The sequence below is a fragment of the Rattus norvegicus genome, chromosome 18, assembly GCF_021556685.1.
Source record: "Rattus norvegicus strain SHRSP/BbbUtx chromosome 18, alternate assembly SHRSP_T2T, whole genome shotgun sequence".
Classification (NCBI taxonomy): domain Eukaryota; kingdom Metazoa; phylum Chordata; class Mammalia; order Rodentia; family Muridae; genus Rattus; species Rattus norvegicus.
In genome coordinates, this window is record NC_141551.1 from 54341018 (window position 1) to 54354905 (window position 13888).

Consider the following 13888-nt stretch of genomic DNA (forward strand, 5'->3'; position numbering starts at 1 on the left):
GTTTGTTTGTTTTCAATGTCCTACTGCAAAATGGTCAGAACAGTTCTCTGGGGATTATATTCTGACAGGTGTTTGGAATCTATACATATTCACAACACATTCTAGACAACCGATGCAAAGGTAATCAATTTATAACTGCTGACTGTTGGCCTCAGGGCAGTTCTGGAATCCCACCAGTAGAGGGCAGTGGTTTAACGCCCCCCTCCCCCAAGCTATTTGACAATGTTATCCTTTCCTCTCTAGACTCCAGGTTGGAAAGTATCAAGGTGGAATGTTTTCTTAACACCTCTGGCGGGAAAGTCAAAACCACTCTCTACCCATGTCCACCACTTGACCTTTCTCCATGATTTGACCTCACCGGCTTCTAAGTCTGCCTTTACTTTGTGTGGGGGTGGGTATAAACATATAGTTGACAAAATTGACCATTTTAATGCGTCTTATATGTTCAGTTCAGTGGCAGTCACTGTATCTTGTTTTTCCACCATAATAACCCCTTTAATATCAGTATAAAACTGAACTTGTCTTGAATAATCACTCTGTGAGTTGTGACTCCCTTGTTAACTGCCCTTCAGAGGGAGCCATTGATGGCTGTAGGAACTATTGTAAAAGCAACTTAATGCCATGGATGAAAATCACAAGAGCGACGAAGGACAGTCAAAACCACCCAAAGCCATGGTGTGTGTGTGTGTGTGTGTGTGTGTGTGTGTGTGTGTGTATGCCCATGTGCAACAGAGAGAGAGAGAGAGAGAGAGAGAGAGAGAGAGAGAGAGAGAGAGAGATATTCTTCAAAGGTCTCATGATTGAGTGATGCAAACCGTTGGACAGGGCTGTATTTTACTAGATGGGGAACATTCCAATATGGGCACTTTAGGCATGACTGAGAAGGTGGCTTGGAAAAATGACATGAAAAGCCTTGAAAATGTTTTCTGTGGAACTGATACTTGAACACCTCGGCAGGGTAAACATTTTGTGGGGGTTTCATTGTCTGCTAGCCTTTGGCCGGGGATTAAATAATTACATATAGAAAGTTCCTGGTGGGGGTAGGTACAGTAGGGGACAAAGCATTTCACTGTATCGAGACCTGGGCTGTGGGTCAGATTTTCCGAATGAGCTATGCCCTCTCACCATACTTCAGGGAGCAAAGTCAGAACCCATGAGTAGGTTTTTCATGGGCTGAATAGGAGTCTGACATTCCTCCCTGTTTATCATGTTGGAATTTTGCTCACTTTTCCTACTAGTCACACAAGTGTATACTCTGAACTGGGAAGTCTTTGTTATTGAGGAGAACCGACATTGCCAGCAATACAGTACAGCAGTCAGACATTGAGTAAACACATAGGCAAACAGCCAAGAGGGTAGGTTTGTTACTCCAACTGCCATGCTGGCCCCCTCCCTCATGAGCTCCTGGATTGGGAAAAGAGAGGATAATTTGTGATCTTGACTCTACCATTGGCTTCCTTCCAGATTATAAGTTCCTTACCCCTCGTGTGGGGGGTAAAATTCTTAAATGATTGAATTAAGATCCGAATGGTCAGTTTTATGGATATCAAATGTATTCTCAGCCTGTGTTAAGGGCTAGAATAACCTGCCTTCAGAGGCGTTGTGTTCAAATGGCTGTGACATGGGTCATAAAGCAAAGAAGTCAAGTGTCACAACAGACTTTAGAATTCCTTGCCCAAGGTACAGCCTCAGTAGGGAAGTTGGGGCTGTCTTTCCGATGTCTGGAAGTTTAACTGGGTTCCTAAGAAGGGGGAGATATTCTTCAACCTCATAATAGCCAAGGAGGGTTTCAGGTAGAGAGAAGAGACTGAGGAAGGCATTGGCAGCCTCTGAAGGGATAGAGCAAAACAAACCTTTGTGTCTCGAAATAGAAGACCTTGAAACGACCTTTGAGATTAGACCTCTAAAGTGTCATCTGCCAGAACATGGGCCTGGGTTGGCTAACTTGAGGAGTTTAGACTACATTACTGCTCATCCTGTAGCGCTCTTGGGAGAGCCATCATGCAGAAGGTAGGTTATCTTCACACAGTGTTAACCTTTAGTTTGTAACAAGCACTGTTCTCCATCAGCAAAGGCGTTCTTCCTGTGAATAGCTTAGAGAAAGGCAAGTCACCAGGTGTCCAGTTAGTTCCCTTTTTCCATAACAAGCTTGAACTACTACTTAACCATACACCTGAATTACCTTCTCGATTCTTACATATTTTAAAAGATTTAAAAGTTAGGATAAAAGGAAAAGTTGTTGTCAGCTTCACAGTGTTGTAAAGAACTCACTAAACTAGGCATTCATCGCCCAGATACTAATCCAATCTGGGTTATGAAAATACTGGTGACTGAGTGAATATTTTGCATAGAGGACTAAATGCTATCTCATCAGTCTTCCTGAATATCCATTTCCTCTTATAAATGCACTCGTTATGGTTGTGTATCTAGAAATTCATTTATAGGTGATGAACTGCTATGTCTCCTTCCCCCAGTTAGGCTAGTTCTGAACGATAATCTTGACTTAGCTATTCATTAGATTGGATGGACCAGCCAATACTGTCACACTATTCAGTCAGATCTCTGTTCAATGACTCCTGTACCTAAAGCACCTTCTAGGTAGAGAAACAGAAGAAGATGGGGCAGCATTTTCAGGGCGTGCTCACTCTCACCTGCTAATCACCAGACTAAATGAGGAAGTGTGATGGTCGCTCTCACATGCTCCGAGTGCTGGGATCGGCTGCTTTGTTCTCATTTCCAACTCATTATGAGAGGGCTGGTTCTTAGTAGGCATCAAGGAACAAAGCAATAAAACCCATACCACTGAATAAATAAATAAGTAAATAAACAATAATATAATGAATATAGCACTTTACCTCATAATCTTTAAAACCTAAAGTAGATAAAAATAACAAATTCTTCAAAACAGTGCAACAATTATGTTAGTCTGAATTGGACACCATAATACTACTGTTTTTTCCGTGATACCAGGGCTTCGTGCACACTAGTCAAGCACTTTACAGCTGTCTTATGTGTCCTATGCTTTAAAATAATCAAATGTGCACAAAGAGCCAAAGAACAGGAGACCACTGACTTTTTTTGCTTATAGTTAAATATGATAATTTTCTCAGAATGATAATCAGACGTGACTAAATCACCTGCCAATTCTTTGCTTAAATGAAGAGTTTTAACTGTTATCCCAGCACCCGGAGGCTAAGGCAGGAGAATTGTGAATGGTCACTCCCTCCCACAATCATTCCCCATATCCCCTCCCCTCTTTTTCTGAGCAGGTGGAGGCCCCTGGGTAGCACCTATCCTGGGACAACCAGTCTTGAGGCTGGGCATCAAGCAAGAGTTTTTTTTAACATCAGTAGCCATTTTATTTAGCATCTGATACAGAATATGGAACTTTCTAGAAATAACCTTTTTTTCTTTTTTGAGTGCACTTTTCCCATAATCAAGAATTCCATGCAGTGATGGATTTTGAACAGGTTAATATTTTGGGACCTCTGCTTCATCCTATCAAGAACCAGCATGAGAGCAGATGTCAGGGGAGGGATGATGGAAGGAGAATGAGTGACAAGTAGAACAAATGGGCTACACATACAAATGTCATGTGACTGTCTTCCTGGGGAGAGGTGAATAAATGTCTCCTGGGGAGAGGAAACTGGAGATATACCATAAGCAAGGATAGCACCAAAAGTCTGGCTTTTGGTACCAATGAGTTTTGTTCGGAATATTTACAAGAATATGGGTGAGGTTACTTATAGGATCAGCAATAACTCGAAGACAGCTGCAGTACAGAAGTCACATCAGAATGGATGCCAGCTCACAGAAGCTGAGAACCTGGAACACACTGAACAGCCTATTGGGTCTGAGAATATTCTTTCTTGCAGCCCAGTTGTTCTGAGCCTGGCCTGGTCTCTGCTTCCAGATGGTTTAGCTTCTCTGAGAGTGTCTCAGTAGTGGGTATTGCTTATATTGCTTATATTGCTGAGGGAGAGACCTAGTGATTATGCTCAGTTTCAGGGACTTCCTGAAGCCATTGAGTTGTTTACCTCTTGAACTTATGCTTTTCCCTATAAGATAAAATGTTTCACTGTTGCTTAGAATAGGGGTTCTCAATCTGTGGGGGCAGGACCCCTTTAGGGGTCAGCTAAGGCCTTCCAGTGTATCAGATCACATTATGACCATAAAAGTTGCAAAATTACAGTTATGAAGTTGCAACAAACATAATTTTAGGGTTTGGGGGTCACCACAACATTAGGAACTATGTTATAGAGTTGCAGCATTAGGAAGGTTGAAACCACTGTTGCTTTTCCTCCCCGTAAATATTCTGTACCTAAAGGAGCTTCTCCTCACCTCACTTTGGGTTGATTCATAAAGAAATACTCAGACTTTGACACATTGTGACAGAATGTTAGAAAATCAATGAGGAAATGAAAAAAATCTAAAATTTTTCTTAAGGAGAGATCATCCACATCAGGATGGACATCAGTTGATCAGAGATGATTAAACCTGTAGTATTTGATGTTAGAGCATGGATCATTCAAGATTTTAAAGTAGTGATTCTGAACCTTGATTTGTAAGATAGGTTCATCTTCCATTAATGTCTAAGGCCAAAAGAAATTATATTTGAAGTAATAAAGATTTGGAATTTAACCACATAGAACGTCCAAAAAGTGATGTAATGAAAACTCCTTCTACACTTGGTCCCTCATTGTCCCAACAAAGTATCACTCCTTGTTCCTTTCAAGTATAAAACATGCTATTGGATTGTATTACATCATCTGGAGGCCACTGACCCACAAACATATACACATGGAATTTTCAGATTTTTATAATATTTCTACCTTACGTGTTTGAGATTTTCCCTTTTTTGAGTAATTATGGTTCATTTGATCTCAAGGCTTTTTTATTATCTCTCTGTCTTGATGGGCATTGGGATTATTGCAATAACCCGCTGTCATAAACATCGATGTACATAGAAAAGTAGACATAGCACTTGGGCTAGGTAGCAATTTTGCATGGCTGAAAGTCATGTGCGTGTATTGGAATACATGTGTGATGATGTCTTGCACATGGGCTTCTAAGAGACTATAAGCCCACCTTCACCTGGAGAGTTGCTGGTATTACTATTAAGGTTTTTTTTCATTTTCTATTACCTTATAGAACTTTACTTCATATTTTTTTACCTACTGTTCTACTTGAGTTTTGCTTCTCTTCATTTCTGATTATAGAGTTCCTTGAATATTAATATTTTTTCAGAGCTGAGGGCTGATCCTAGGGCCTTGCACTTGCTAGGCAAGCGCTCTACCACTTAGCTAAATCCCCAACCTGAATATTAATATTTTTAAAGACATTTTAATTAAACTAATACATTCTGAGAATAATTTTAGAAATATAGAAAATATATCTTCTGTAGTCTTCCATTCATAGAGAGCCACTTACCTTTTAACACTTTTATGAAAATATTCAACTATCACAGATATTGGGAAACTAGGAAAGGTATACTTTATTAAATATCCTTTTTGGTTAGTGAAATTGGACTAAAATTTACAATATTTAGAGGACTAATAGACATGTTTGGGATTATTGATCTCACACATTGTATTTTGTGTATAATTGCTCCACATTTTAGTTCTTACTTGGCAGGTTTTTTTATTGGATTTTTTTAAAATTTACATTTCAAATGTTATCCCCTTTCCCACTTTCCTGGCCATAAAGTCCATAAACCCTCTATTCCGTCCCCTCTCCCCCTTGTTCTATGAGGGTGCTCCCCCACCCATCCACCCACCCCTTCCCCCCTCCCTGCCCTGACAGTCCTCTACACTGGGGGATCCAGCCTTGGCAGAACCAAGGGCTTCTCCTCCATTGTTACCCAACAAGGCCATCCTCTGCTACATATGCAGCTGGAGCCATGGGTCTGTCCATGTGTACTCTTTGGGTAGTGGTTTAGTCCCTGGGAGCTCTGGTTGTTTGGTATTGTTCTTATGGGGTTGCAAGCCCCTTCAGCCCTTTCAATCCTTTCTCTATACTTGACAGTTTGTATTTGTAGCAATCAACTATGATAAACATCTGCCTAGATACCTGCATATTCATATATGCAAAAGGTCTTTAAGTAAGCGTATTGTCCAGGACTCTGAATTCTTTAAACCCTCATTAGTGGTCCCTTACATCGTAAAGTGAAGGAGGCTTGGAGAACAGGAAGTACAATAGCTGCTGCCGAATGGAAGACTTCCGGTATTGATCTGTATTGGTCATAGTGAGCGCCTTGCTCACGTATAGATCTGTGTCTTAGACTTGAGAGAATTCCATCATGGGCCAAATTTTCAAGACGAAAATTTACATTTTTTATCTAATATTACTTTTTTGATGTTTACTAACTGAATCATAAACACCATATTAAAGATATTATTTCATTTCATTTTATTTTATCTGTATGTTTATGTATATGTCTGTGTACCACGTGTATGCAGGGTGCCCTGGGAAGTCAGGTTGTCTGAATCTCTTTAACTGGAAATGTGGACAGTTGTGAGCCACTGAGAAGGTGCTTGGAATCGAACTCAGGATCTCTGCAAAATAAACATAGTGTAAATGCTGAACCATCCCTCCAGCCCCACAAGCATGTTTTAAAAATCATATAGAAGTCTTAAACTACTTGTAAAGCAATACTAGACAGCACATTTACGTCGAAGCTCATTAGCAAGGGAATGTTTTCATTTAATAGTAATTATACCAGTCCAGATAGTTGGTTAAATTAGGGAAGCAATCCATGGAAGTATTTACAAATGGTGGATGAACAGCAGTCCCTTTAGGTTTGTGGTCTGGGGAGGAGTCTCCTGAAGAGAGGCTTTCCTGACCGATGCCCAGACAGATGAAGAGCAGGACTGAATGCAGATTTCAGTGTGCAGCTCCAGTCAGCACATCGCTGTGTCCTTCCTCATCTTTAGTCTGATGCCAAACAGCGGACTGAGAGAAGTGACAGAATGGGAGCTCAGCCAATCTGAGCTACCCGGACACTTTTATAGAGTGACCACGTGGTAGTGTTGGAAGGACCCTGGGGATAGGATAATTGAGTGTTCACTTGTCCAGAAAGAGGGACTTGGTTTCGTGTCACAGTTAGTGAGCAAGTATCTATACTACGTTGACTCCATGGTGCTGAAGCTAGGCCAGTATGGTCACTGTGAGGGAGGGAGAGAGAGAGAGAGAGAGAGAGAGAGAGAATATCATCAAAGTCATATAGTCATATTAAGAGGGTTGAAATGAAGTCATATTGCTCCATATATATATATATATATATATATATATATTTAGCTCCATTGCCTCAGTCTGGCATAACTTAAAGACATGACCTTTTAAATAGCAAGCCCACACCATCATGCCTTTTAGTCTATTTCTTGGATATCTTGGTGCCTTACAGGTTAACGTATAGTGTGTAGATACCAACATTAGCATCCTGGAGAAAGGCTAAGTAAGGAGTTAGTGTGATAACGATGTCACATTTGCATTAAAACTCACAGTTTCTTTTTGAAGTTCAAGCATAAAGACTGTATTTGAAAACTGAAATGTAGTTCATTTTTCTTCCCTACTTTTGGTTAGTTCCTTAAGCATTTCATACAGTGTGTTTTTATGTCTGCTTCCTCCCCTAACTCCGTCCCCAGGTCACTACTCACCCCGTTCGCTCTCTTCTTTCTACTTTGTTAACCCACAGAGTTCAAATTGAGTTGTCCACATATTCCTGGATGTGTGGCCATGCACTGGAACTTACTCAACACACCGGGAGCCACATCTTAAAATAAATGGACTCTCAGTCTCCCAGAAGGTATCAATGCTTAGTAGCTCCTCAACTAGGTAGGACTCCATCCTCACCTCCTGTTTCATTCTGGGATTCTTGTCTGGCTTGAGATTGCTCAGAACACAGGCATGGCTGTCACGACTGGTATGAGTTCATTTGTGCAGCTGCTCTGCTGTGACTGCGATGCCTGGTTTTGTGTGACAACTTGACACAAGCTGGAGTTATCACAGAGAAAGGAGCCTCCCTTGAGGAAATGCCTCCATGAGACCCAGCTGTAAGGCACTTTCTCAATTAGTGATCAAGGCGGGAGGACCCAGCCCATGGTGGGTGGTGCCGTCCCTGGGCTGGTGGTCTTGGGTGCTATAAGAAAGCAAGCTGAGCAAGCCAGGGGAAGCAATCCAGTAAGTAACATCCCTCCATGGCCTCTGCATCAGCTCCTGCTTCCTGACCTGCTTGAGTTCCAGTCCTGACTTCCTTTGGTGATGAACAGCAATGTGGAAGTGTAAGCTGAATAAACCCTTTTCTCTCCAACTTGCTTCTTGGACATGATGTTTGTACAGGAATAGAAACCCTGACTAAGACAGTGACTGAAGAACACGACCTCTGTGGTCTCCATATTTCTTTAGCAATGGTCTCTGAGCCCAGGGAGGAAAGGATATGATAAGCTCCCCTTCTATCCTTACAAAGGACGCAGAACTTGTGTCATATCAAAATAACAAGCCTGAGTACTAAACCAAAGAATCATGTGGAAACAAAGTCAGCCCAGTATAACGTTTGAGTAACTCATTATAGGAATGGCTGCCTTCTAAAAATTAAATTAGTTAGTGCCCAATCTATGTACTTACAGATAATTCCTAATCCCAATAGATTTTCAGTTGTAATTTCATGAGATTGAAATAATTGGTTTTATGTGGTAGTACTTTTTAAATATTAAATTGATAATCAAGATCAAGTGTCCTCCATAGACCACTTTCCAAAAATGGCCTAATTATTTCTCATTAGTAAGATGCAGTCATAGATGTCAGGCTGACTCAGGCTAGAGTAAATCACTAGGTAAAATAAGAAATCGAAAATGATGTTATGAATGTTTTCTACTTACCATCCTTCACTGTAATTATAAATTATGTGCCATGAAGTTCAGCTATGCTAAGTGTACTATTAAGTAGTTTTTAGTTCATTTACAGAATTGTCCCACCCTAGTTGTACACCTTAGCTGAGTTTCAGAACATTTGCATCAATTCAGTGTCTGTCACACTTTGCAGTCCCTCTTTGTCTCCAGCCTCAGGCAGTAGTAACCAGTCAAGTGTGTGTCCATATAGATTTACCTGAACATTTCCTGTAGATGAAATCACACAAGCTTAGTGTGTACCTGGTTTCATCCAGTTATCATCATGTTTGTGGCTGAATTGCCCATTCTTTCTCCTTTAATTTAAAAGAAATTAAGAGCCTTCATTTCTATGGGCTTTTTTGATGAGTAATCTATTTACTATTATTTATTTTTATTTTCATTTTTTTCATTTTGTTTTTAACGTGTTTGATTGACATAGAATTACATTACTCCTCCTTCAGTCTTCCTCCTGCCAGACCTTCTCTGTTGCTCTTCCTGAATATTTCGGTGCCTCTCACTGTCATTTCATCCACGAGCATTTAGATTACTACCATGTTTAGGCTAATATAAACATCTATGTACAAGACTTTGGAAGATACATCCTTTTCATACTCCTAGAGTAGATATTTTGAAATGGAATGACTGGGCCATATGATAAATAGTGTTTTAAAGTTACTTAAAGTTTTGGCAAAATTAATTTTATCTTTTAGATCCTGGGGTCATAATGTAGTCCCACTTTTCATCCTATAAGTTTTACCTTCAATCTGCATTCCTAAGGGAGAAGATAATACTAAACCTTTTATTGTGAGGGGAGCATTGGTGTAGTCAGAGGGAGGTCAACAAGACATAAATACGAGTGTCATTTGAAAGTCATGTCAGCTGGTAAAATGGTAGATTAAAGACATAGACTTTCGGACTGGAGATGTAGTTTAGCTGGCAGAGTGTTTTCCTGTGTGCACAAGGCCTTAGGCTTGCTCCCCCACCCTCAGCCCAACCCTCCTGTAAACAGTAGTGTACACTCAACAGGTGGGAATTCGTACATTAAGATGAGTCTCAGGCCCACCTGATCTACGTGAGTCTCAAAGTAAACCAAAGCAAACCAAATTGAAGCACATAAGAGATGAAGGAGAGGGGGAGAGTTTGGGTTTTTAGCTGGATTCCCATGATTATTTTTTAGCTTTAATTCTACACGTCCTTGTCCTTGTTAACTCCCGGACTTTACATAATCTGTGTGAACTGAAAACACTATTCCTACGAGGGACAGGGAGAGCTATGGAAAGAAGAAGTAAGAAGAAAGATAAAAGAGGAATTTGAGTCTGAGGACGTATACCCACGGTGTTTTAAATGTGAGAATGTGGAAATGCTTATTCCCTGGTTTCCACTTGGGTGCTTTGGCATCACATGCTGAAGTTTCCCTGGGGAACGACCCACCTCTCCCATTAATGTGTTTGCCTCCTGAGCTCACCAGCGGCATTTTAGAAACTGGTCTAAGGACTTGGCTGCTCCTGCCTTTGGCTGCAGAATCTCTACAAGTTAAAGTTTGGGCACTCGGTGACACTGTGTTACGTGTTCATGTTCTGAACCTATTAATAGCTCACCATAGGCTTGTAATAGAGCACACCACACTCTACACCGGGAGTTCATGATTAACTGCCTCATTCTTTCATCTCTGCCCTCTAACTCTTCCTCCAGCAGAAACATACCAGGTACACATAACCCTTCCTGTTCCTATCACCCTTGGAATTTGGAAAACCCACGTGAAGGAGAAAACAAAAGAATCCCCATGATGCAATGTGGTTAGAACCACAATAACAGCATGGGCTTTTGCAAGTACACTAGAATGTACACAAAAATTTTGTCTGTGGTATGATACATGCTTTATAGAAAACATATAACCTCAAAGATGAGCTTATATGCTGTCTACTTTTTAGTAACCTAATTCTCTTTCAAGGACTCTATGAGATGTTGCCATGTAAAGGAAACTTTTAAAAAAATAAACACTAACTTCAAAAATACTTTTCTTAGTTCAAGTCAGGTTTGGGTGTGTGATTTACCTCTTAAGATTTTTAGGGTATTCTACAAATTATGTTTTGAAAGGAGTAGAACATTTGAATACATAAAACATAAATCGTTGTGAGTCAGGACAGAGGTAGGTAACAGGTTACATGAGAAATACCTTCAGGGAGCAGGGAGAGCACCAGGTTCCTCCACCCATCATGCACTCCTGAAAAGAAAGACACCTTGGCCAAAGCAACCAAAAGGAAGTATTTAACTAGGGACTTACTTACAGTTCCTGAGAGTTAATCCATCATCACCATAGGCAGAAGCAGACAGACATGGTGCTAGAGCAGTCGCTGAGAGCTTTACATCCTAAACTGCAGGAAGCAGGGGTAGGGCCAATCTTCAGAGACATACTGCACTTCATCCACTGTGGACTAAGCACTCCAATATGCCCCCTGTGGGGTGCATTCTCGTTCAAACTACCACTCAAAGTGTGAAGTGAGCAGTGCCTTCAATTGCTTATGTCATAAACACTATAAAGAAAAATTAACAAATGGAGATGATATGGTTTCTATTTGCATTAGTGTTTAAAGAAGACAAAATCAGGAGATTTAACAAATTGTATAATCAAAGACTCTTGTGCTCAGTTGTGTACAAGAGTATGTCATACAAATACTACCCCACAGTATGGGCACTCTCCACAAACACCCAGTAAGACACAGTCTGCCATTTGGTTTCATTGGTAGGAATTCAGGGCCTGCAAGAGGCAAATAATTTTCAAAATAAAGGGTATTGTAGTATCTGGGGTGAAGTTCAAAACTGCATGTGTGTTTCATTTTTCATGATTCATGATTATAAACATGACTATATTAAAAAATAGGACTCAAAGACATATTTATGTGCTAAATCTTCCCAATTCATAACCCAATTATATTTCAAGGACAATGAAATGTTCCTATGTAAGGGAAATAGTTCATATTATTCATCCAAAGTCGTAAAGTCGTGTAGAAATTGACAAGGTATGGATATAGGTGTAGAAATATATATGTTGGAAATATAATCTTTTTCTTCTTTGTGGTTCTCTTGTGTTAGTATACTTGATATTTTAAGACAAGAATTTTTTACACAACAGAGAGGTCTATTTGAAGTCATGCCAGATATTGTTGACTATCTTTAGCTCTCCTATTTATGAGGAATCTCATTGATTATCACTGTGTGTATGTATGCTCAAGATGTGTGTGAGATATGCGAGTGCTGTGCTAAGGGGGGTCACAGCATTAGGAAGACCGAGAACCCCTGACGTCCTGAGAAAAGCTAGCTATAGCGGGAAATCCAACAAAATTTTAGCACTTTCCAACTTGATAACTTCACATCCCCAATCCCCTTGCTCCCAAATGAACATGAGGAGTGTCCTCCATGGCATCCTGTCCTGATCCTGTGGCCCAAGGGTAGTCTGGAGAAAAAGTAAGCTCACTGTCTCCCTTCCCAGTTAGGTGATGTGATCTCAGGAAATCCTTGCTTCTTTCACACACACTACATGTTTCCTTACAGATCTCTCTGAGATAAATATTAAAATAAATTAGAAGTAAGAACATAAAGAAAGAATTTCAATCTGAAAATTCGAGTCCCTTCATCTTGCAATCTGCTATGGCAGAGCGCTTTCCTGAAGAGTTACCCAGAAGACCCCTGAGCAGAATCTGTAACTCTTGTGGCCCTTGCTCTAAAGCCCTTGAGTTTCAGGATTTGAATAGCTTTCTGTTGGAGTCTGAGATACGGAGGAAAGAAGAGTGGGTCCCCTATCTGCGTTGCTCTAGATAGAATGTAGTCCATAGAACGAGTTTCTTAATTTCAAAATTATCAAAAATTAAAGTAATAAAATCAATAGTTGCATTCAATTCCTTGAATTAATGATGTATGCTACTGTTCACTGTCTCCTCGTCCTTCTTCCCAAGTCTCAGATAAGCACTCTGACTACTTACTTGCTGTAACGCTAACAGAAGGAAGAACTATAGTGACTGAGGGTCAGTCAATGAGGCTCCATGACATCCTCCCTCCCCCAGTTCCCTCAGTATCCCCTCTACTATCTCCCAGATGATTCTTTCTTACATTTCTGGAGGTCACCTTATTTCCATGCACTCTGATCTATGCGCACTCATCTTCAATTATTCTTTACTGAGGTTTATCTAAGTTTTAAGGGAGTCTCCTCTTAGTTTTAATAGGTAGAGGCACGGGGGAAATAGCATTTACCGTGTTTACATAATTATAACTTTGCATATGTATTATACTGCATCACGATTGGCTCTCTGTATATATTGCTCTCTGGTCAAGACATAGTTTTAAGCCATTTTGTTCACATCCACAGTTAAAGATAGCTACACCGTAATGTGCGAGCAGAATCCGTTGCAATCCACCAGTATCCAAGTTTGGCTAAGAGTAAGAGTTTTTCACTTCTCATCATCTTGTATCACTATTCAATGTTTCTGAGATTTAAAATTTTGTATTTAAAATAAGGGAAATGTTTTCTATTTAGATAGCTGTAGATGATATTAGAGAAATATATAAACTGGTTTCGGAGCATTGCAAAGGACTGTGGGTATGGTGAGTACTGGGAAGTATTGTCCTGTGACTGGAGGATGTTTAAAAGTATCTGATCTGGGATGAAGCAAAGAAGTGCAGACCGACAGGAGCCGGATGTAGATCGCTCCTGAGAGACACAGCCAGAATACAGCAAATACAGAGGCGAATGCCAGCAGCAAACCACTGAACTGAGAATAGGTCCCCCGTTGAAGGAATCAGAGAAAGAACTGGAAGAGCTTGAAGGTGCTCGAGACCCCAAAAGTACAACAATGTCAAGCAACCAGAGCTTCCAGGGACTAAGCCACTACCTAAAGACTATACATGGACTGACCCTGGACTCTGTCCCCATAGGTAGCAATGAATATCCTAGTAAGAGCACCAGTGGAAGGGGAAGCCCTGGGTCCTGCTAAGACTGAACCCCCAGT

General features: G+C 40.5%; 1 protein-coding gene across 4 annotated transcripts in view; it reads left to right on the forward strand.

Annotated features, from left to right (window-relative positions):
• Adamts19 (ADAM metallopeptidase with thrombospondin type 1 motif, 19) overlaps nt 1–13888 on the forward strand; it is a 184616-nt gene that overhangs the window by 2472 nt on the left and 168256 nt on the right.